The sequence below is a fragment of the Symphalangus syndactylus genome, chromosome 9, assembly GCF_028878055.3.
Source record: "Symphalangus syndactylus isolate Jambi chromosome 9, NHGRI_mSymSyn1-v2.1_pri, whole genome shotgun sequence".
In the NCBI taxonomy this organism is placed as follows: domain Eukaryota; kingdom Metazoa; phylum Chordata; class Mammalia; order Primates; family Hylobatidae; genus Symphalangus; species Symphalangus syndactylus.
Genome location: NC_072431.2, coordinates 114401705 through 114428375, shown reverse-complemented (window position 1 = coordinate 114428375; position 26671 = coordinate 114401705).

The following is a 26671-nucleotide window of genomic DNA, read 5'->3' as shown; positions in this document are numbered from 1 at the left end:
ATGATATAAAAAACCTGCAGGGCCATGCTGCTGGGTCACCAAAGAATGGGTGACTTTGTATGCACCCAGTTTAAAAATGGGGTCCTGTTCTTGGTCCCAAGTCTGGAAAAATGCCTGAAGCTTTCCCCAGTGTCTTTCCCTCTTAATACCTCCAGAGCTCTCCCCAAGATAGTTCTGGGGCTTGGGAACAACAAAGTACTCTCTTTCAATCTGAGTTGCTTGAATTCCCAGTGAAAAAGTGAGTCACAGAGGGAAGTTCCTGCCTCTCTTCATACTTTGTCTTCACTTATTTTTGTTAGAAGGATGCCATCACGTGAGTAGTTTTCTTACATTTTCTTCCTGGGATCTGGGATGTACTTCGTGATTCTGATGAATTCCCATAGGAATATAAGATATATCACATTTTCTAGATATACAATCATGTCATCTGCAAACAGGGACAATTTGACTTCCTCTTTTCCTAACTGAATGCCCTTTATTCCCTTCTCCTGCCTGATTGCCCTGGACAGAACTTCCAACACTATGTTGAATAGGAGTGGTGAGAGAGGGCATCCCTGTCTTGTGCCAGTTTTCAAAGGGAATGCTTCCAGTTTTTAAATCTCCTTAAGCTGATAAGCAACTTCAGCAAAGTCTCAGGATACAAAATCAATGTACAAAAATCACAAGCATTCTTATATACCAATAACAGACAAACAGAGAGCCAAATCGTGAGTGAACTCCCATTCACAATTGCTTCAAAGAGAATAAAATACCTAGGAATCCAACTTACAAGGGATGTGAAGGACCTCTTCAAGGAGAACTACAAACCACTGCTCAATGAAATAAAAGAGGATACAAACAAATGGAAGAACATTCCATGCTCATAGGTAGGAAGAATCAACATCGTGAAAATGGCCATACTGCCCAAGGTAATTCATAGATTCAATGCCATCCCCATCAAGCTACCAATGACTTTCTTCACAGAATTGGAAAAAACTAAAGTTCATATGGAACCAAAAAAGAGCCCGCATTGCCAAGTCAATCCTAAGCCAAAAGAACAAAGTGGAGGCATCATGCTATCTGACTTCAAACTATACTACAAGGCTACAGTAACCAAATCAGCATGGTACGGGTACCAAAACACAGATATAGAACAATGAAACAGAACAGAGCCCTCAGAAATAATGCCATATATCTACAACCATCTGATCTTTGACAAATCTGACACAAACAAGCAATGGGAAAAGGATTCCCTATTTAATAAATGGTGCTGGGAAAACTGGCTAGCCATATATAGAAAGATGAAACTGGATCCCTTCCTTACACCTTATACAAAAATTAATTCAAGATGGATTAAAGACTTAAATATTAGACCTAAAACCATAAAAACCATGGAAGAGAACCTAGGCAATACCATTTAGGACATAGGCATGGGCAAGCACTTCATGTCTAAAACACCAAAAGCAATGGCAACAAAAGCCAACATTGACAAATGGGACCTAATTAAACTAAAGAGCTTCTGCACAGCAAAAGACACCAACATCAGAGTGAACAGGCAACCTACAGAATGGCAGAAAATTTTTGCAACCTACTCATCTGACAAAGGGCTAATATCCAGAATCTACAATGAACTGAAACAAATTTACAAGAATAAAACAACCCCATCAAAAAGTGGGTGAAGGATATGAACAGACACTTCTCAAAAGAAGACATTTATGCAGCCAAAAAACACATGCAAAAATGCTCATCATCACTGGCCATCAGAGAAATGCAAATCAAAACCACAATGAGATACCATCTCACACCAGTTAGAATAGCCATCATTAAAAAGTCAGGAAACAACAGGTGCTGGAGAGGATGTGGAGAAATAGGAACACTTTTACACTGTTGGTGGGACTGTAAACTAGTTCAACCATTGTGGAAGTCAGTGTGGTGATTCCTCAAGGATCTAGAACTAGAAATACCATTTGACCCAGCCATCCCATTACTGGGTATATACCCAAAGCATTATAAATCATGCTGCTATAAAGACACATGCACACGTATGTTTATTGTGGCACTATTCACAATAGAAAAGACTTGGAACCAACCCAAGTGTCCAACGATGATAGACTGGATTAAGAAAATGTGGCACATATACACCATGGAATACTATGCAGCCATAAAAAATGATGAGTTCCTGTCCTTTGTAGGGACATGGATGAAGCTGGAAACCATCATTCTCAGTAAACTATCACAAGGACAAAAAACCAAACACCGCATGTTCTCACTCATAGGTGGGAATTGAACAGTGAGAATACAGGGACACAGGGAGGGGAACATCACACTCCGGGGACTGTTGTGGGGTGGGGGGAGGGGGGAGGGACAGCATTAGGAGATATACCTAATGCTGAATGACGAGTTAATGGGTGCAGCACACCAACATGGCACATGTATACATATGTAACAAAGCTGCACATTGTGCACATGTACCCTAAAACTTAAAGTATAATAATAATTAAAAAAAATACATCAAAAAAAGATATATCACATTTTGACAAGTGCAGATAATATAATACTTAAATGAAAATTTAAAGCATTAAATCTTTTAAAATTTACTCTTTAAGCTTCACTATAAGAAACAAAGAAGTGAATAACAAACTAAGGCTAAAATAAACATAATGAAAATAAGCAATACTGCAGTATAAGCATATATGCACACAAGTAATTATATTTCAATGTCATGGGAGCTTTATTTGTAACAGCCCAAACCTGGAAACAACCAAAATCTTTATCACTACAGGAATGAATACGTAAGGTTTGATTCGTTCAATGGATAGTACTTAATAATAAAAAGGAAAAGCTTATTGATATTACAACAATATGGACACATTTCAAAGTATTAATGCTAAGTAAAAGAAACAAAATATAATATATGGTTAAATTGAGATATAATGCATCACACATACCTTAGTGTCAAAACTTACAAAATTGTACACCAAGGTATGTGTGATCCGTTGCATCTCAACAAAGCTAAAAATAGTTATACAATTTAATTAGAATAAATACTAAGAAAATCACAAGTGGCATATGATAATTAAAAACAAAGAAAAGAGAGAGAGAGATAGAGAAAGAGAGAATCTAAAGAGCCAAAGAAACAAACACATTATCTTCAAAGGAGCAGTAATACAAATGGCAACTCATTTCTTAGTAAAATCAATGGAAAATTTTAAAAAATGGCATTTTATAAGTCATTTTGAATAAAAATAACTGCCAATATAGAATTCTATAACCAATAAAAATATTCCTCAAAAATGAAGGCAAAAGGAGAGCATCCCAGGAAAATGCTAGAATAGGAAGCACCAGAAATCTTTTGCCACATCTTGACAACAACTACAGAATCTGACACAAACATTTTAGAACCCTAGAGTTTATTAAAAGGCTTGCAAATTACAGAAAAAAATCTGAGGAAGGGTAGATTACAATTAAAATCTGTCATTTTAGCTTATAGCAGCTACCCACATCCATATCCCAGGGCAGGCAGCCATGCACCAGTTTCTAGAGCAGTTTGCAGGCAGCTTGGGGAGCCAGTGTAGGTAATATGAATCTTGTACTACAAAAATTTGAGATCTGTGTTCTGATTGCTACTTGCTGCTTCTCATTTTGGAGATGTAGACATACAGTCTGGCAGTTATTATCACACTTCTTCCCCAACTGTTGCAACCCCACCCCCCATCTGCTTCCCACCTCCAGCTGAAGCAATTTCCAGGGATTTAAAGGGCTAACATTATCCTGCCATTTATTATTCTCCTTTTCCCCATTAGAGAGCCAAACATTTAAAGTCTAGAACACTCAAAACACCCACAGGTAACGAGGAAGTTAGAAAGTGACGGGGCATGCCCAGGGAAAGGCAAAGGCTTAAAAATACCTGAGAAAAGGATTATAAATCATTCTACTATAAAGACACGTGCACATGTATGTTTACTGCAGCACTATTCACAATAGAAAAGACTTGGAACCAACCCAAATGCCCATCAATGATAGACTGGATAAAGAAAATGTGGCACATATACACCATGGAATACTATGCAGCCATAGAAAAGGATGAGTTCATGTCCTTTGCAGGCGCACGGATGAAGGTGGAAAATATTCTCAGCAAATTAATATAGGAACAGGAAACCAGACGCCACATGTTGTCACTCGTAGTGGGAGTTGAAAAATGAGAACACATAGACACAGAGAGGGGAATATTACACACTGGGGCCTGTCACAGTGTGAGGGGCTAGGGGAGGGATTGCATTAGGAGAAATACCTAATGTAGATTATGGGTTGATGGGTGCAGTAAGCCACCATGGTACGTGTATACCTATGTAACAAACCTGCATGTTCTCCATATGTATCCCAGAACTTATAGTTTAAAAAAAATACTTGAGAAAACCTTATGTTTATACCTCAGTAAGGTCCCCAGCACAGGCACAACCTGTACCAACCAAAAAATAAGAAGAAAAATCAGCAAACCCTGGGCAAGAAGGAGAATAAGATTTCCACAATTACTACATTATTAGATTCAAGTGTCCAATTTCAACAACAACAACAAAAAAATTAGAAAGTGCATGAAGAAACAGGAAAATGTGGCTCATTTAAATGGAAAAAAAAAATAAACCAACAGAAACTGAGAGGTGAAGCCGACTGGGCTTCTGGGTAGAGTGGGGCCTTGGAGAACTTTTCTGTCTAGTTAAAGGTTTGTAAATGCACCAATCAGTGCTCTGTGTCTAGCTAATTGGGTGGGGAGTTGGATAACTTTTCTGTCTAGCTAAAGGATTGTAAATGCACCAATCAGCACTCTGTCTCTAGCTAAAGGTTTGTAAATGCACCAATCAGCACTCTGTGTCTAGCTAAAGGATTTAAATGCACCAATCAGCACTCTGTAAAACGGACCAATCAGCAGTCTGTAAAACGGACCAAACAGCACTCTGTAAAATGGACCAATCAGCAGGATGTGGGTGGGGCCAAATAAGGGAATAAAAGCAGGCCACCCAAGCCAGCAGCGGCAACCCACTCTGGTCCCCTTCCATGCTGCGGAAGCTTTGTTTTTTCGCTTTTTGCAATAAATCTTGCTGCTGCTCGCTCTTTGGGTCTGCACCACCTTTATGAGCTGTAACACTCACCACGAAGATCTGCACTTCACTTCTGAAGTCAGTGAGACCATGAACCCACTGGGAGGAATGAACAACTCTGGACATGCCAAATTTATGAACTGTAACGCTTACCGCAAAGGTCTGCAGCTTCACTCCTGAAGTCAGCAAAACCACGAACCCACCGGGAAGAATGAATAAACTCCAGACACACCATCTTTAAGAACTGTAACACTCACCGCGAGGGTCTGTGGCTTCATTTTTGAAGTCAGTGAGACCAAGAGCCCACCAATTCCAGACACATTTTGGTGACCCAGAAGGGACCATTGCCTATTGTCAAGTGGTAAGACTATTGCCTATCACCAAGCAATGAGTACCATCAGACCCTTTTTCACTTGCTACTCTGTCCTATTTTTCTTTAGAATTTGGGGACTAAAGACTGGGCACCTGTCGGCCAGTTAAAAGTGACTAGCGCAGCCACCAGACTAAAGACATAGGTGTCAGACTTTCTGGGAAAGGGCTAACAACCCCTGAGTCTTCAGAGTTGGGAGCATTGGCTTGCCTGGAACCAGCTTCTGCTTTTCCTGTACTTCTGAGCTAAGCTTAGGGTTGACAGAGAGGAAAGCCATTCAACTCCAGGGTCCTGACAACAAGTTGGTTGACCCTGTGGCCATAAGCGGAACTCTCAGAGGCATGTCACCCAAGCAAGACTTGCCCATCTATCCTATCTATCCTGAACCTTGCCCCCTGGGTCCTAACACCTGCCAGACAAACTTCCTCTTGCCTCTCTTCTCCAAGGCTAGCCCCACTTCTAAAAACCACTCCCTGTCTCTGGTGCTTTTCTAGTTTCTCCTATAAGAATGATTTCTAGTATAAACTCCAGGACTCTATTCCCTTCTTTAGGCACCCAGGCTCACCAATCAGAAAGACATAATTTTTGCCCAAAGCCCCATCATGGGGGGCACTATCTGGAATTTTAGGATCCCTCCTCAGACTAGCAGGCCTAACAAAAGCTAGGATATGGGGAGCCTCAGAAATTGTATCCTTCCTATTCATATAAGTGAGGACAACAGATGTCACTCTTCTAACCCTGGAGAGCCCTTCCCTCCCTCAGGGTATGGCCCTCCATTTCATTTTTGGGGCATAACATCTTTATAGGACATGGGTAAGATCCCAACACTAATAGGAGAATGCTTAGGACTCTAACAGGTTTTTGACAATGTGTCGGTAAGGGGCACTAAATCCAATTTTTCTCAGTCCTCTTTGTGGTCTAGGAGGACAGGCAAGGATGCAAGTCTTCGAGAATGTGTCGGTGAGGGCCACTAAATCCGATTTTTCTTAGTCCTCCTTGTGGTCTGGGAGGATAGGCAAGGGTGCAGGTTTTTGACAATGCTTCAGTAAGGGCCACTAAATCCGACGTTCCTTGGTCCTCCTTGTGGTCTGGGAGGAAACCTAGTGTTTCTGCTGCTGCGTTGGTGAGCGCAACTATTTCGATCAGCAGGGTCCAGGGACCATTGTGGGTTCTTGGGCAAGGGGAGAAACAAAACAAACCAAAACCATGGGTGGTTTTGTCTTTCAGTTGGGAAACACTCAGGCATCAACAGGCTCACCCTTGAAATGCATCCTAAGCCATTGGGACAAATTTGACCCACAATCCCTGAAAAAGAGGCAGCTCATTTTTTTCTGCACTATGGCATAGCCCCAATATTCTCTCTCTGATGGGGAAAAATGGCTGCCTGCGGGAAATACAAATTACAATACTATCCTGCAGCTTGACCTTTTCTGTAAGACGGAAGGCAAATGGAGTGAAATACCTTATGTCCAAGCTTTCTTTTCATTGAAGGAGAATACACAACTATGCAAAGCTTGCAATTTACATCCCCCAGGAGGACCCCTCAGCTTATCCCCATATCCTATCCTCCCTATAGCTCCCTTTCCTATTAATGATAAGCCTCCTCTAATATCCCCTGCCCAGAAGGAAATAAGCAAAGAAATCTCCAAAGGACCACAAAACCCCCTGGGCTATTGGTTATGTCCCCCTCAAGCTGTGGGGGGAGGGGAATTTGGCCCGACCTGGGTACATGTCCCCTTCTCCCTCTCTGATTTAAGGCAGACATGGGGAAGTTTTCAGATGATCCTGATAGGTACATAGGGGTCCTACAGGGTCTAGGGCAAACCTTCGACCTCGCTTGGAGAGATGTCATGTTATTGTTAGATCAAACCCTGGCCTTTAATGAAAAGAATGCGGCTTTAGCTGCAGCCCAAGAGTTTGGAGATACTTGGTATCTTAGTCAAGTAAATGACAGAATGACAGCCGAAGAAAGGGACAAATTCCTATCGGTCAGCAAGCAATCCCCAGTATGGATCCCCACTGGGACCTTGACTCAGATCATGGGAACTGGAGTCATAAACATCTGTTTACCTGTGTTCCAGGAGGACTAAGGAGAATTAGGAAAAAGCCCATGAATTATTCAATGATGTCCACTATAACTCAGAGAAAGGAAGAAAATACTTCTGCCTTCCTCAAGTGGCTATGGGAGGCCTTAAGAAAATTTACTCCCTTGTCACCCAAATCACTTGAGGGTCCACTGATTCTAAAAGATAAGTTTATTACCCAATCAGCCACAGCCACAGATATCAGGAGAAAGCTCTAAAAGCAAGCCCTGGGCCCTGAACAAAATCTGGAGGCATTATTAAACCTGGAAACCTCAGTATTCTATAATAGGGACCCAGAGGAACAGGCCCAAAAGGAAAAGCGAGATCAGAGAAAGGCCGCAGCCTTAGTCATGGCCCTCAGACAAACCTTGGTGGTTCAGAGAGGACAGAAAAATGGAGCAGTCCAGTCACCCGTTAGGCCTTGTTATCAGTGTGGTTTACAAGGACACTTTAAAAAACATTGTCCAATGAGAAACAAGCCACTCCCTCGTCCATGTCCACTATGCCAAGGCAATCACTGGAAGGTGCACTGCCCCAAAGGACAAAGGTTCTCTGTGTCAGAAGCCCCCAATCAGATGATCCAACAGCAGGACTGAGGGTGCCCAGGGCAAGCGCCAGCTCATGTCATCACCTTCACTGAGCCCCAGGTATGTTTAACCATTGAAGGCCAGGAAATTTACTTCCTCCTGGACACTGGTGCAGCCTTCTCAGTGCTAATCTCCTGTCCTGGACGACTGTCCTCAACGTCTGTTACCATCCAAGGAATCCTGGGATGGCTTGTAACCAGGTATTTGTCCCACCTCCTCAGTTGTAATCGGAAGACTCGGCTCTTTTCACATGCCTTTCTTGTTATGGCTGAAAGTCCCACACCCTTATTAGGGAGGGATATATTAGTCAAAGCTGGAGCTATTTTCTACATAAATATGGGGAACAAGTTACTCATGTGTTGTCCCCTACTTGAGGAGGGAATCAACCCTGAAGTCTGGGCATTGGAAGGACAATTTGGAAGGGCAAAAATTGCCTGCCCAGTCTAAATCAGGCTAAAAGACCCCACCACTTTTCCTTTTCAAAGGCAATATCCCTTAAGGCCTGAAGCTCATAAAGGATTACAGGATACTGTTAAACATGTAAAAGCTCAAGGCTTAGTAAGGAAATGCAGCAGTCTCTGCAACACCCCAATTCTAGAAGTAAAAAAACAAACAGTCAGTGGAGACTAGTGCAAGATCTTAGACTCATCAATGAGGCAGCAATTCCTCTATATCCAGTTGTACCCAAACCCTATACTCTGCTCTCTCAAATACCAGAGGAAGCAGAATGGTTCACAGTTCTGGACCTCAAGGAGGCCTTCTTCTTTATTCCCCTGCACTCTGACTCCCAGTTTCTCTTTGCTTTTGAGGATCCCACAGACTACATGTCCCAACTTACATGGACGGTCTTTCCCCAAGGGTTTAGGGATAGCCCTCACCTGTTTGGTCAGGCGCTGGCCCAATATCTAGGCCACTTCTCAAGTCCAGGCAGTCTGGTCCTTCAGTATGTGGATAATTTACTTTTGGCTACCAATTCAGAAGCCTCATGCCAGCAGGCTACTCTAGATCTCTTGAACTTTTTAGCTAATCAAGGGTACAAAGTGTCTAGGTCTAAGGGCCAGCTTTGCTTACAGAAGGTTAAATATCTAGGCCTAATCTTAGCCAGAGGGACCAGGGCCCTCAGCAAGGAATGAATACAGCCTATACTGGCTTATCCTCACCCTAAGACATTAAAACAGTTGCAGGAGTTCCTTGGAATCACTGGCTTTTTCTGACTATGGATCCCCGGATACAGCGAGATACCCAGGCCCCTCCATACTCTAATCAAGGAGAGCCGGAGGGCAAATACTCATCTAGTAGAATAGGAACCAGGGGCAGAAACAGCCTTCAAAACCTTAAAGCAGGCCCTAGTACAAGCTTCAGCTTTAAGCCTTCCCACAGGACAAAACTTCTCTTTATACATCACAGAGATAGCAGGGATAGCTCTTAGAGTCCTTACTCAGACTCAGATAGGACAACCCTACAACCAGTGGCCTAAGTAAGGAAATTGATGTAGTAGCAAAAGGCTGGCCTCACTGTTTATAGGTAATTGCGGCAGTGGCTGTTTTGGTGTCAGAGGCTATCAAAATAATACAAAGAAAGGATTTCAATGTCTGGACTACTCATGATGTAAATGGCATACTAGGTGCCAAAGGAAGTTTATGGATATCAGATAACCACCTAGTTAGTTACCAGGAGCTAATCCTTGAAGGACCAGTGCCTCAAGTATGTATGTGTGTAGCCCTCAACCCTGCCACTTTTCTCCCAGAGGATGGGAAACCAATCAAGCATGACTGCCAACAAATTATAGTCCCGACTTATGCTGCCCGAGATGATCTCTTAGAAGTCCCCTTAGCTAAATCCTGACCTTAAGCTATATACCGATGGAAGTTCATTTGTGGAGAATGGGATACAAAGGGCAGGTTATGCCATAGTTAGTGATGTAACCATACTTGAAAGTAAGCTTCTTTCCCCAGGGACCAGCGCCCAGTTAGCAGAACCAGTGGCACTTACCCGATCCTTAGAACTGGGAAAGGGAAAAAGAATAAATGTGTATACAGATAGCAAGTATGCTTATCTAATGCTACATGCCCATGCTGCAATATGGAAAGAAAGGGAGTTTCTAACCTCTGGGGGAACCCCTATTAAATACCACAAGGAATTTATGGAGTTATTGCACATAGTGCAAAAACCCAAGGAGGTGGCACTCTTACACTGCCAAAGCCATCAGAAAGGTGAAGGAGAAAAGGCAGAAGGAAACCATCAAGCAGATGCTAAGGCCAAAATTGCTACCAGATGGAAGCTCCCATTAGAAATACCTATGGAAGGATGCTTGGTATAGAACAACCCCCTCCAAGAGATTAAGCCCCAGTATTCCCCAACTGAAACAGAATGGGGACTTTCACAGGGGCATAATTTTCTCCCCTCAGGGTGGTTAATGACAGAAGAAGGAAAGGTACCTATACCCAAAGACAGCCAGTGGAAAATACTTAAAACCCTCCATCAAACATTATATGGGTAATGAAAATACTCATCAAATGGCCAAATCCCTATTTACAGGGCCAAATCTCCTCCAGACCATCCAACAGGTAGTCAAATCCTGTGAGGTGTGCCAAAGGAATAATCCCTCGGTCCATCATAAGGCGCCTTTGGGGGAACAAGGAATAGGTCACTAACCTGGAAAGGACTGGCAGTTAGACTTCACCCATACACCTAAGTCAAAGGGATTTCAATACTTGTTGGTCTGTGTTGATAACTTTACGAATTGGATAGAAACTTCCCTCTGCAAGACAGAGAAGGCTCAGGAAGTGATTAAAGTCCTAATTCATGAAATAATTTCTAGATTTGGGCTTCCCCAAAGCTTACAGAGTGACAATGGTCCGGCTTTTAAAGCCACGATAACTCAGGGAATTTCCAGGGCTTTAGGGATACAATATCACCTTCACTGTGCCTGGAGACCACAATCTGCAGGGAAGATTGAGAAGGCAAATGAAACACTCAAGAGGCACTCAAGGAAACTAACACAAGAAACTCATCTCCCATGGCCTACTCTTTTGCCCATGGCCTTGTTGAGAATCTGAAATTCTCCTCACAAAATGGGGCTCAGTCCATATGAAATGCTGTATGGATGACCTTTTCTCACAAATGACCCCCTACTTGATCAGGAAACAGCCAACTTGGTCAAAGATATAACTTCTTTGGCAAAATATTAACAAAACCTTAAAAACCTACCTGAAGGATGTCACAGAGAAAAGGGAACAGAGTTGTTTCAACCAGAAGATCTAGTGTTGGTCAAATCTCTTCCCTCTACCTCTCCATCTATGGACTCTTTGTGGGACGGACCATACTTGGTATTCCTCTCTACCCCCATGGCAGTTAAGGTGGCAGGAGTGGAATCTTGGATTCACCACACCCGAGTTAAATTTTGGACATCCCCTGAGGAACCTGCAGGACCATCAGCTCAGGAGTCCCAAGATCAGCTAGACCAGCCTCAATACACCTGTGAACCGTTAGACGACTTGCATCCCCTATTTTGGAAGGAAACATCCCAGACTAAAAAGGCTCCTATCACTAATCCTGAGGAAAAAACCTCTGCTTCCTTAAAAACGATAAGTGAAAACCTACATAATCTTTATCTTTAACACCTCTCCTTGCCCCTTTAATGGAATCTTTTTACCATTTATTAAGCAGCATACTAAACATACTCTTTGCAATAGGACTATATACTGTAGCTCCTGCCAGGACAAAAATCCTAATCACATCAACCTTCTATCTTCCTTCCTTCTGACAGCAATTTACTCCTACCTTTAACTCAGCCTGGATAAAATGATCTCATCTTCCAGAGCACCATCTTTACCTTCCTATTTACTCTGTACCTATCTATCCCTCCTGCTTCCTTGGATACTTCATACAATCACCTCTCCCCTTCCACTAGCTCCTAATTACCTCTACAAGACTCTCAACCCACTCTCTGTTAAACCAGTCCAATCCTTCCCTGGCAAATGACTGTTGGCTTTGTATCTCTAGCAACCTCTGCTTACATTGCCACTCCTATTCCCGCAAAAAAACTGGGTCTTTACCAAGTTAACCTACCATCCTCATTATGAAGGAAAAGACCCATTCTAACTTCTAAATATGCAATCATTAGCCAACTTCCCCATCTCTGATAGGACCAAAAATACTCTAACAAGGTGTGCAATCCAACTTTTACATTCTTACATTTCCAACCTCACCTATTACACAAGCAGTGAAAAGCCCATTCATGGCCCTGTAACTACAAGTATCATCTTAACTTTCCAAGCCCCTTTATACATCCAATGCAACCTGTTATCAAGCCTGCCCCTGGGGCACCTACTACCCCATCAGAGTAATTACACCCTACAACTTCAAGCCCCAACTGATCATAGTAACTTCCAAGTCACCCAAACAGCTCCATTCAGATGGCTTGTCCACTTCTAAGAGTTCCCAAAAATCATCACCTCCTGCCTGCTTAACAAACAGTATAGGTTTTGTAATGGCAAACATACTCCCTGCATGACCATTCACCCCTGGACCCCCTGCAGCAGCGCCCCCACCACTAGTGAATGCCTTCTCTTCCCCTCTTTCAATCACTCTCTCGAATGGTTCCTAGTAGATACAAAACATTTTTTTCTCCAGTGGGAAAACAGAACACAGGGAGCCACTCAGTTTGCTCCCAACACCCCTTTCCAGCTGCTCACCAGAGCCACCTTGGCAAGTACTCTAGGAGCATAGGGAAATGAAAACAACAAATTCACACACCTTTTTAACATACACAACCAATTCTGTCTACCCAGCCAAGGCCTATTCTTCTTATGTGGAACATCGATCTATATCTACCTCCCCACTAACTGGACAGGCACCTGCATCTTAGTCTTTCTAAGTCCCAACATTAATATTGCCCCAGGAAATCAGACCTTATCAGTACCCCTCAAAGCTCAAGTCCATCAGCACAGAGCCATACAACGAATACCCCTACTTATAGGGTTAGGAATGGCTACTGCTACAGGAACTGGAATAACCAGTTTATCTACTTCATTATCCTACTACCACACACTCTCAAAGGATTTCTCAGACAGTTTGTAAGAAATAACGAAATCTATCCTTACTCTACCATCCCAAATAGACTCTGGTAGCAGTGACTCTCCAAAACCACTGAGGCCTAGACCTCCTCACTGCTGAGAAAGGAGGACTCTGCACCTTCTTAGGGGAAGAGTGTTGTTTTTACACTAACCAATCAGGGATAGTAGGAGATGCCACCTGGAGTTTACAGGAAAAGTCTTCTGAAATCAGACAACGCCTTTCAAACTCTTATACCAACCTCTGGAGTTGGGCAACATGGCTTTGCCCTTTCTAGGTCCCATGGCAGCCATCTTGCTGTTACTCATGTTTGGGCCCTTTATTTTTAACCTTGTTGTCAAATTTGTTTCCTCTAGAATTGAGGCCATCAAGCTACAGGTGGCCTTACAAATGGGACCCCAAATGTGTTCAACTAACATCTTCTACTGAGGACCCCTGGACTGACCTGCTGGCCCTTCCACTGGCCTAAAGAGTTCCCCCCTGGAGGACACTACACCTGCAGGGCCCCTTCTTTGCCCCTATACAGCAGGAAGTAGCTAGAGCAGTCATCGGCCAAATTCCCAACAGCAGTTGGGGCGTCCTGTTTAGAAGGGGGATTGAGAGGTGAAGCCAGTGGGGCTTCTGGGTCAGGTGGGGACTTGGAGAACTTTTCTGTCTAGCTAACAGGTTGTAAATGCACCAATCAGTGCTGTGTGTCTAGCTAATTGGGTGGGGACTTGGAGGACTTTTCTATCTAGCTAAAGGACTGTAAATGCACCAATCAGTGCTCTGTGTCTAGCTAATCAAGTGGGGACTTAGAGAAATTTTCTATCCAGCTAAAGGATTGTAAATGCACCAATCAGCACTCTGTGTCTAGCTAAAGGTTTGTAAACACACCAGTCAGCGCTCTGTCTCTAGCTAATCTGGTAGGGACTTGGAGAACTTTTCTGTCTAGCTAAAGGATTGTAAATGCACCAATCAGCACTCTGTGCCTAGCTAAAGGATTGTAAATGCACCAATCAGCACTCTGTAAAACAGACCAATCAGCACTTTGTAAAATGGATCAATCAGCACTCTGTAAAATGGACTAATCAGCACTCTGTAAAATGGACCAATCAGCAGGATATAGGTGGGGCCAAATAAGGGAATAAAAGCAGGCCACCTGAGTCAGCAGCAGCAACCTCCTCGGGTCCCCTTCTACACTGTGGAAGCTTTATTCTTTTGCTCTTCGCAATAAATCTTGCTGCTGCTCACTCTTTGGGTCTGTGCCGCATTTATGAGCTGTAACACTCACCGTGAAGGTCTGCAGCTTCATTCCTGAAGTCAGTGAGACCAAGAACCCACCAGGAGGAATGTACGACTCCAGACACGCTGCCTTTATGAACTGTAACACTCACTGCGAAGGTCTACAGCTTCACTCCTGAAGTCAGCGAGACCGCAAACCCACCAGAAGCAAGAAACTCTGGACATGTCTGAACATCAGAAGGAACAAACTCTGGACGCACCATCTTTAAGAACTGTAACACTCACCGCGAGGGTCCATGGCTTCATTCTTGAAGTCAGCAAGACCAAGAACCCATCAATTCCAGACACAAAACTTTCCGTAAGAAAGACCATGTGGTGGTCTTCTAGACAAATACTATTATACAAAACTACTGTCTTAAAGATGTAGTTTAAGGCATCCTTAAGAACTGAAGGACCTTGTGGACAAAGTCAAGAAAACAATGTACATTTACAAAATGTAAATATAAATAAAGAAGTAAGAAACTTAAAAAGCAACCAAAAATTTCTGGAGCTGAAAAGTGCAATAACTGAAATACTCCCTAAAGGAATTCAAAGGCGTAGTTAGGCAGACAGAAGAATTAGTGAACTTGAATATAAGACAATTGAAATTAAGGAGTATAAAGAACAAAAATGATTGAAGAAAAGTGAACACAATCTAAGGTGCCTGTAGGACACCATCAAGCAGACCAACATACACATTCTGGGATTCCCAGAAGAAAAATACAGAAAAGGGAACAGAAGAACTAGTTGAAGAAATAATAGACAAAAACTTCCCAAAGTTGATGAAAGATGAATATAATCATCCAAGAGACTCAGTGAACTCCAAGATGCTGAATTCAAGAAACCAATACCAAGGCATTGTAATCAAATTATCAAAAGCCAAAGACAAAGAGAGAATATTTGAAGCAGCAAGGCAATAGTGGCTCATCACATAACAAGGGACCATCAACAAGATTGTCAGCAGATTTCTCATCAGAATCTTTGCAGGCCAGAAGTCAATGGGCTGATAATTCAAAATGCTGAAAGAAAAAAATAAATAAAAGGATCCACCAAGAATCCTACATCTGGCAAAACTGTTTTTCAAAGGTGAGGGAGAAATGAAAATATTTCCAGATAAACAAAAACCAGGGGAATTTTTTAGCATTAGACCTCCCCTGCAAGAAATCTAAAAGACTGTCATGAAAGGAACTTAGGGAAACTAGCTCAATTGTCCTATAAAACTGATTTTTATGGGTTTTTTTGAATAAACATAGAAATGGACTCCCCTCATCTGAAAACTTTATAAAGTTACATTTGTCTTATCTGAGTTCCTTTCTCAGGAAACCAACCATCAGGCTTCCCAGCCAGTGTCAAGGAACAGAAACTTAGCAGATCACCACATCTGGACAATGAGGCACTAGACACCTCATCATGACTGCCTAACCAACTACCTGCTCTGGTTGACCAATTTCTCTTCCTTACCCCTCCCTGATTCCTGCTTTCCCCACACATGGTTAAATTTATTTCCTGCTGTATAAATCCTCAATTTTAGTTGGTCAGGGAGATTGATTTTAGACTGATTTTCCATCTCCTTGATTGAAGTACGTGATTAAAGCCTTCTTCCCTGGCAACACTCATTCTCTCAGTGACTGGCTTTCTCTTCAGTGACCAACAGGACCTACACTGAATCCCTGACATTAGACAGTAACTTAAAGCCATATGAATAAAAATAGATGTGAGTAAAGATAAATACATTGACAGTTATAAAATCAAGTATTAATTAATATTGGTTTATAATTGCACTTTTGTTTTCCACATGATTTAACAGGCCAATAGTTTTTTAAAAAGCTACTTTTAGTTTAAAAATTAGAATTATTGTAACTTCAGTTGGTAGCTGCACATTTTTTAATGTAATTTAAGAGATCAGTGTATTGAAGAACAATCATTATGTATTTAGATACACAATGTATAAAGATGTAATTTTGTAACATCAATAACTGATGGGGGACTGAGCTGTATAGAAGCAGAGATTTTGTATATTCTTGAAGTTAAACTAGAGTAAATTCACATTGGAGTCAAACATTGAGACATTACATGTAATTATCATTGTGCCTACACAAGAAAATAACTATTAAATTTAGACAAAAGGGAATTAAAACATTTCACTGCCAAAAATATCTAGACACAAAAGAAAAGAATAATGTAGAAAATTAGGTACAAAAATACTATAAGGCATATACAAAATAAACAGAAAAATGGCACAAGACCCCTTTTATCAGTAATTGCTTAAATGTAAATGGATTCAGCTTTCCAATCTTTTTCTAAAATGAAAAGAGTTCTGGAGATGGTTGATGGTGATGGTCACACAACAACATGAATGTATTAATACAACTGAAGTGTATACTTAAAAATAGTTACTAGGGTAAATTTTATGTTATGTGCGTTTTACCACAATAAAAATGTGTTATTCAAAAAACAGAGGCAAATAAAAACATTTTCAAAAAGTTAAAATCTGAGCAAAAATTTTTACTGGCAAACTTGTACTTACAGAATTATCAAAAGGAGTGCCTCAGGTAGGGGAAAACTGACTCTAGATTCCAGGTCAAAAATGAAGGAGAAATAAAGAGCTGTGAAAATGGCAATTATGTGATTAAATTTAAATAAGATTATCTGTCTAAAACAGAAGCTATGATACCTTTGTAATTTTAGATCTTTACATTATATTTTATCATATTATACTACAGACAGAAAAACACAACTAAAAATAAGCCAATATTATTACATCAGTTTAGAGGAGGTTAAATGTGTTCAGTATTTGTAAGATCTTCCTGTTAACTATTGAGTGATACAATTACTTATTTATATTAAATTATAATAGGTTAAAGTTCCACATTGTAATATATAGGGTAAACCTTACATGGATGGAAAAGAATGAGCACATAATAAGCTACTAGAGGGGTAAGTGGATAATTAAATCAATTAACTTAAAAGCAATAAAAAGAAGAAAAGAACAGGGAAAGAAATATAGAACAGGTTGTATAAAGAGAAAACTTACCATAAATGGCACATTTAAATTGATATTTATTAGTAATTACCCCAATTAAGCAACAATAATCAGACTCAATTATACAGAAAGAAAATTTTCTATATGTTGCTTAAAAGAGTACACACCTTAAATAGTGTTCAAGATGGTTTCATATTTGAGGCTTTAAAAATTTCAACATTTCAGTGCAACAGATATTTGTTGAAGGCCCAACATGGTCCAGGCTCACAAGTTCACAAATATGCGAGGCTAAAAAGACAACTTTGCTCAGTTTCTTCCTATAACTTTTTCTAAACTTAAAATGTCAAGAATGAAATTTAGATACATGTTTTTAATTATATTGACAAATTAAATGGAATTTATTTTATTTAAATTAAATTTGCATTTGAACTCTTTTGGGCGGTCATATATATGCTCAAAATATATTCCTGTGATTCTATTTTTGAACACTGCAGGTAGCTTATTTAAGCAGATTTAACATGGATGAAGCAATTTGCAACATATGTTCAGTGCAGTGTGGCTTTCCTCCAGGGTGAAAATATCAACATAACATAACTTTTTGGAAAAACAAAAAGTGAACTTTTATTGTTTCCAGGCAGACATAAATACCATAGGCAGTGTCATGACAGATTGATTAATAGATCAGCAAATACTGGAGAAAATAGATCATTTTTATATTTGACCTGTCCTGTACATTCTTTCTTAATTTCCCGGTTGTGCCAAAACATGATATTTTTTAGATTGAAAAATACAGTTATTCATTGTAATCACTATGCATTACACAGTGTGATGTTAGGATGCTGACATGATTTTAAGGTGTAAAGCAGGGATGATTTCATGTTTTAGAAACAGGAGGATTGTTAGGTTATTTTCATATGCATTAATAATATTTCATATAAATTCATATCTGTGTATATGTAGGCACTTATGTATACATATGGGTATTTATAATCAAATAAGTACATATAGTAAAATGCATATGAATATATTAATATACAAACATACAAAAATACATATATATACATCTGTATATGCACACATACATCTGTATATATTTAGATATATATACTTTGTATCTAGCCAGGGTTTCATCACAATACAAAAATCTCTTGTAAGTATCAACAAAAACTTGCATTATCATTTATAATGCACAATTTATTGCTCTGGTGATGGTTTTGGTGTATGAACATTGAAGGAATCACTCTTGGTATTTCTTAAATGAATATGGCTCCCTTTTAAATTAATTTTTCACTAAAGTTACAAGGAGCTTTATTCAACTCTTAATTATTTTTTAGTCTGTGCTCCTAAATGCACCTTTCCAATCCTTCATTCTTGGTTTCAGTATGAAGTGTTTTCTATCCAAATGTAAATATTTATTTTCCAGGCAAACATACTTTAAAAAAATCAGAAGTAATGTGACCTATAAGCTAACTTCTTATGCCTTGGGAATTTACAAATTAAGTATGCTTCCACAAATCTAAAAACAATGTGATTAGTCATTGAAATTTAGATTTGATTGACAGAAAAATCACACTCAGTTTAAAATTTTGAGGAAACCAACAAGGGAAAAAGCAATTTTTACTATTGCTAAGAAAGAAACATTATGGTTACAAAAGTATAAATTATTTTCTGCTCCAATTTATTTTGATCTTAATTTTTTAATTTTTTTGTTATTTCAACCTGTTTAAAACCTTTGGTAATTACCCCTTATGGCAAATGTTGTAATCACCTGTGTGATGTAGGAAAAAAATAACTTTCTAAATGGTTTGAACCTAAATGAATGCCTAAAAATTACAGGTTTTAAGTTATGACTTGGATTGTAACCTTCTGACAAAATCTTAAAGTGACTTGTTGAGACAAAATACTTCTTAAATCTGTCAAGGAGAGTAAAAATCATTTTAACATAAAGTACTGTAAATAAATCAGAAGTTTATTGCTTAAACACAGGCAAGAATTATGTATTTTAATATTAAGGAAAATTTGGAGATAAACATGAAGTGCTTTTTATTCATTATCAAACTGGAGATAGAGAAACTAACTTTAGTTTGGGTCATCTGCATTGATATCATTTTACTATCATCATCCCAATTTCTGTCACATTATAATGTCATATTGGGAGCTAATACAGATCAACATGGCTTTTTTATTCATGGATTTACTGCAAGAAGTAAGAAGGGGGTAGAAATATATCATATTAAAAGGAAGAAAAGTAAAGATGGAGACATGTTGGAGACATGACTTGAAAAGACTATTTGTTATTATTTATCATTCAGGAAGAGAAAATGAATGAACTCTCCCTTTCCTCCTTTCTTCTTACCTCCCTCCCTCTCTCCTTCCACTTCTTCCTTCCTTTCTTTTTCATCTACATTTTCATTCTGTCTTAAAATTTTTCATCGTGAAGCTTTGGCACAATGTGAAACATATGGCCTGTTTCTTTGCAATGATTTACAAGTCAAACTGTGTTTGCTTTTTTTTCTGTTGTTCATAGAAAGTAAAATAATGTGTTCATAGTTACTGGTCCTAGAATAGCAAAAACGAGTTAGCAAACCTACAGAAGAAAGTAATACTTTTGCTAAATATAGTTAGCAATATTAATAATCTTTAACTTTTCCCTCAAAAATAATATGCCAGTATGTTTCCTTCCCCACTTAGAAACAGCATCTGTTCAAAAGTCACTTATGTAAAATAGGAAGCCACATATCAGAGTTGGGCCTCAAGAGTTCTGAGAATCTTTTAAAGGGGAGCGTTTGGGGGAACAGAGAAAGGACTTAAAGAAGAGCAGAGAGTGATGAGAAAATCTTCATGCCAAAGAAAGAAAAACACACATAAAACACAGTTCCTGATTATGATTTTGAGACTCAAATCTGTCTATCTTGGCCTAGAACCAGAGATGAATGAAGCAAGCAGCACTTTTTGTTTGGCACAAGCCTCAAAGTGTGCCTCCAAAGAGCCAGACGTTTGGCAGAATGAGACCCCAAACATCCAAATCAATGACTGCATTTTTTCTCTTTTCACGTATACCAAGGGATGCCATTTCAGTCTCTATGTATATAAAGCAGCCTATTCATGTGCACCATGTTCAATCTCCAAGGTAACCATACCCCTCTCTATTTTGATTCTAAAATTCAATGGCTTCCAATGTTTGTTGACAGTGTGACTGTGTGTGTGTGTGTGTGTGTGTGTGTGTGTGTCTACCCGTGGTCACTGCCTGGGAAATTATATTATGAAACTTGTAACATCTTGTATTCTCAAAGTGTAAAGAAGTGTTAAAGAATGTTGGGGATTAGTCAAAAGGACACATTTTGAAGGAGTTTTCACTGGCCAAATCAGAAAATATTTGAACAAAAAAAAGAACGTAGAGCTTTCTACCTTTTTTATTAGAATGTAAAGCTATGCATTCATAGTGCCGTGGATGAATAAAAACGTGGAAAAGGCTAAAAAGCTTTTCCTTACAATGCAATGCACCCTAATGGATGTAAAAAGATTGACAGAATTATAAAATCATTTGAAAGCCATACTAGTAATAATCAATTAAGACAAAGCTAATCAATGGATGCCAAAATAATTGGGAAATAAGATACTTAAGGACAAAAATTAAGTTTTAACTTTACAATTGAAAATTTGGCAGATACCATCTTAACCCAGTGACCAACGTTAACATAATCAGCAATGGGACAACTTGACATCATGACATCCTGACAGGAAGTACTGAGAATAATACAATGTTGTTACAGTAGGTCGCTAGGCAGACATGAGCAGGGCAGGAAGTGCCCCCTCCCCCCCCACCACCACCACCAGGAATGTCAGGCAACCATCAGGTGATGGTTAGGCAGTTGTTACACTGTCTCTCTAAAAGAATAATAGTAATTGGCCACAGCCAGCACCAGGGAAAGGAAGTCTTTCAAGAGACAAAAGCACCTGAAACTGGTGATCAGCAACTTCCCGGTAAGATCTCAGGAGATGAGCAAGTGGACTCAGGCATGTGCACTAAGAGGCAGAACGGCCGATGACCTTCCTCTAGGAACACTGTACTGACAAGGGAACAATACCTCAAGTGGACATGTGTACAATGCCAGTAAACACACTGCGCATGCGCCTGTCCCAAAGGCTAGCAGGCTACTGTGCATGCGGACAGCCTACCCCAAGGGAAGAGTCAGGAGAAGGAACACAAGGCCCCAGAAGTAAGCCAAAATATAAAACCCTAAGTCAAAGGTCAAAATGTGCACTTGAACCTCTCAAGTCACCCACTTGGCCCTCTTCCAAGTGTACTTCAGAATCCTGCTCTAAAACTTTCTTAATGAGCTTTCACTTCTGCTCTAAATGGTGCCTTGGTCTCTCCTTCTGCCTTATGCCCCTCAGTCGAATTCTTTCTCTGAAGAGGAAGAATTGAGGTTGCAGAAGGCCCGTACAGATTTGTTACTGCTAATAATATCACTTATAATGTAAACAAGATAAAATATTATACAAATCCAACTTGGGGTACATTCCACAAAATAACTACCCTGTACTCTTAAAACAGCAAGTTCATGAAAGACTAAGGATGAGACAGCAATTATTCCAAATTTTAAATGATGAAAAATGCATGACAACTAAATGTGATATAATCTGGGCAACCTCTTAAAAAATGCTTCAAAACATATTGTTACCTTTGGATAAATTTAAATAATAATTTCTGTAGGTAAGATAATACCATCATATCAAGTTGAATGTCCTGTTTTGATTACATAATTATGTTGTGGTTTGGTAACATAATTTCTTTTTTCTTTCAGAAAATACATATTGTTCAAATTCAATATGTATAGGAATAACTGTCTGCAGCTTCCTCTCAGATTGTTATTAATACACATTGTGATATTAATTACACACATATACACACCTATATATAAAGATAGAGATTGATAAAATAAATATGATAAAAGTTTAGTATTTGGTGAGTCCAAATAAAGAGTATATTGGAATTCTTCTTATTTTTGAAAGCTTTCTGTAAATCTGTAAAGCTTTCTGTAAATCTAAAATCATTTCAAAAATAGTTTACTAAAACATACCTTAGCATAATCCTGGATTCTCCTTTGTCCAATAATTTGTATATGCCTACCTATTTGAATATTTGCAATGCTAGAGTATAGTCCATTTCATCTCATGTGTTTTACTTAATAGTGTATCATCAATAAGTTTAATGTTGCAACATAATATGCATAATTTTAATTGTAATGAAATGCATATTATTCCATCTAGTGATGGTATCATAAATTAATCAAATATTACAGTAGTATTGGGCAGTTAATTAAAACACTTTTTAACATACAAATCTGATAGAACTCAGTGCATAAGACAGGCCTGGTTATAAACTCATGGTGGGTATACAAATTCACAAAGGCTTATGGAAGGAAATTTGGAAATATATCAAAGATCTTAAACATATTCATTCTCTTTGACCCAGCAATTCCATTTCTGGGAATCTCTCCTAAAGAAATTATCATAAATGAGGACAAAGATTAATGTACAGAGATTTTATCATGCCATTATTTATGGCAGCAAACAACTGGAAGCAAGCCAAATGTCCTGCAATGAATGATTACATCATGGGGCATCTATGAAAATAAAGAGTAGGCAATATTATAAAATACTCTTATGAAGAATTTTAAAGTATAGAAAATGCTCATAATATACTGTTAAAAGGAATACAGAATGTATTTTATGTTTATAAAATTATAAGAACTTCATTAAAATATGCATAGAAACAAGAGAATATTAGCAATGATAATATCTAAATAAAGATAATTTTATTTTCTTCAATTTTTCCACATCTTCTGCAATAAACATATATCACTTTAACAATAAGGTGGAAACTAATTTTTAAAATAAAGTAAAACTAGTATAAATTACTAATGGTAACATGAATGTTTTGGTGGGAAATTTTGAATGATTTTGCATGCTATATGTAACAGTTCCACACTGATAGTATGACACCTTTGTTGATGAACATGATACCAGCATCCCAAAAGCAATGTAATGCCGTATCCAACTATTTTCAGCTGCTCTCAGCTCTATGGAAACTTTCCAAATTGCAGTGTTGTAAAAGGAGAATAGAGTTAAAGTCTTATGAAGTTACAGACTAATGAACAGGAGCAGCAGGTTCATCCACAATCCAATTACTTGGAAAGTAAATGTACCATATCTAGTTAGTGATATTGTTTAATATTTAATCCTGTGAAACCAAGGCATGAACATTAAAGTTCTATAGCAAACCCTAGAAGCATGAAAATAAAATATAAAAGTAGCAGATCTTAATATTTCTACAGAAAAGCAAAACTTTATAAAATTGCCCTTACACAGACTGCATAAGTTCAGTTACAAAAGGATAAATGAAAACTCATTCGGTCCTCATTTTTTGCTTCTGTCCAAAATAATTAAAACTAGATTAGCGGTGTTGTAGTACTACAACTATCTTCTCAGATTCTGGAATGCATGGCAGCCTATTTAAAATGAACGTTAAGGTCACAATTGTTTTGAAATTGAACTTATTATAAATAATTCTCTAATAAAATATAGTAGAAAGATGATACTTTAGCCTCATTGTTATAGGGAATATTACTTCTTGCTTCTTCTAAGTTTTTATAGCTGGAGAAACTGAGGCCTCCAAATTATGGGCAAGGATTTAAAATAATTTTCCCTAACTAGAACAAGATAAGATTTCTCATCACAAGTGGTAGTACTTGAAACTATCAAATCTCTTCTTACTCCACTATATGGTATGCATGTGGTGAGTCCATCTCAGTATCACGTTCACTCAATTGTAGTAAAGGTTTACGGGAGTGCCATGTTTGCCTACTCATTGTGACTAGACCTGTGGCTAAAATTATGATTGTACTTCAGTTTCACTGAAACTCAGTTGATGCCAGCTATTTTCCTAGAATCCTCACACCATGACTAGTCCTCATCTTACTCTTCTCTTATAGCCCATTTTATATGTGCTCCAGTGCTACCTGCAAACTAGTATTAAGCTAGATAAATCACAGTGAGTTGTGAGGTTTACCCATGAAGACTAAATTACCTGAATTTTGTGCCCCATTCACTACATTGACCTTTTTATTGCCTGTAAACAAAACAGACAAAAGCAAAATGGTTCTCTTCTGATAACATCATATACCTTTAGTTATAAACTGCTTCTCCCAAGTCCAGAACATGTAGCCTGATGGAGTTGTCTCCTCTCTTCAAGAACCCATTTCCCTAACTCATGGGAATTTATTCAAGTATTGACAAATGTCAGCTCTAATAGACTCTTTTCTTAGATTTTTAAAATTTGAATTGGAGTAAGAGCCATTTTCACTTAGATGGTGAAAGTACGAGTAATGTGACACCCAAAGCTGGCAATAGCTGTAGATACAGTGTTGTAGATAATGTCAATGTTGCACCAACCTCTGCTTAGCAATTACTATTTCCCTGCACACTGGCCCATCCTCCATTTGATAATACTGGGCTTCTTTGCCTGTAGTTTTTTTGTCCACTAGAGCCCTCTCTGTGCCCATGCATAGCAGGTTAAAAATGATGAATAGTTAACCCTCTATGAAAGCAGTCCTCACTAGGAACTAACAGGAGCTGGCCCTAACTTCTTCACTCTTTGTTTGAGGTAACATAATGATATAGATTCTATATTACCTCCTAGATCTCTAGTGGAACTTAGTTATATACTCTTTTTAAAATTTACTTTCTTTCTTGTTTTTTTTTTTAGGTGTTCTGTTTTGTTATTTCCCCTTCAGTCTCCTACAAGAGCCTCCTGGAAAAGTATCCCCAAAAAACCACATGCAATACAAATAAACGTTAAGCAGGTCGGCTTCTAAGGGAACCCAGTCTATGATATCTAGAAAATGTTTTGGAGAATAAAACCATCACTCAAAGGAAGTAGCAATAGCATTGAAAGCTGAGAAGCTTAGTGGTACCTGACTTGCCCAAGAATCCTTGGTTATTTCCAAACATAGTCAATTTTTTCTTTTTTCCCAGTCAATAAACCATATTAGTATTCTTTCACTACCTATTCTTTTTCCTAATTGAGAAATTAGTGTTTGGTATTTAGATCTCAGAGAACCCAAATGTAGATATAAGTAGTATTCTAAACTATGGCCTTGTGCTATGCTGAATAACAGCCCCCAAAAGATATCCACAACCTAGTACCCGAAATCTGTTGCCCATATGACAAAATATATCCTCTATTATTTGGATGGATCCTGAACAAAATCAAATTTATCCTTTTAAGAGGAAGGTGTAAGGTGATTGGACCACATAGAAAAGGAGAAGGCCACAGTCACAGTTGTTGAAGTGATGTGGTCGCAAGCTGAGGAATTTCAGCAGTGAGAAGAAACAGGAAGATACAAGAACAAATAATCCCCTAGAGTGTCTGGAAGGAGTGAGGCCCTGCTGACACTTTGATTTCAGCCCAGTGGTACTGATTTTGAAGTTCTGGTCTCCAGAACTATGAGAGAATACATTTCCATTGTTTAAGCCACCACATTGGTGGTTACTTGCTATAGTAGCCACAGAAAATTAACACAGTCCCATTGAACACAAACTACATAGGGGCGGTAGGAGGCCCCTAATCCTTGTTGGTCCTCTACATTCCCTTCCTTCCCTTTTCTAATCTTGTTTTCTTCTCTAGCTGCTCATCCACTGGAGTCCTATCCTGAGTCCTGGCTGGATTCCAGTTTAGCCAAAACAAACTAAATTCACATTAACTAAGTCATTTTATGAACAATTTGCATAATGACTACTTTACTGAAATATAACCATATCCCCCTTTTCAGTTTTGATTTGTTTGCATCAGTGTGTCTTTTTTCCTGCTACTTTGTTTGGAATTTTAAAATTTAAAATAGTCAATGGGCACACTGATTTTTTTTAATTTCTGAATTATCCAATCTGTCACGTGGTAGGATTTTTCTAATATATATGGAACAGCTTAGGGACTCTTGAAACAGTGTTTCTAGGGATTCTACCTTCAAATATTAACATAGAGAAATTATATTGTGGCTTTAAGAGAGGTACCTGTAATCTTTTGTGACTCATATTATTGCTCTGGAATTTATCTCTACTAAGATATTAAAGTACAACAAAAGGTAAAAGAGTTTAAAGGTTGCTTAATCACCTATTAGCTATATAAGGCTAGAGAATTTAGTTAACCTAAGTCTCGGTTTCTTTATATG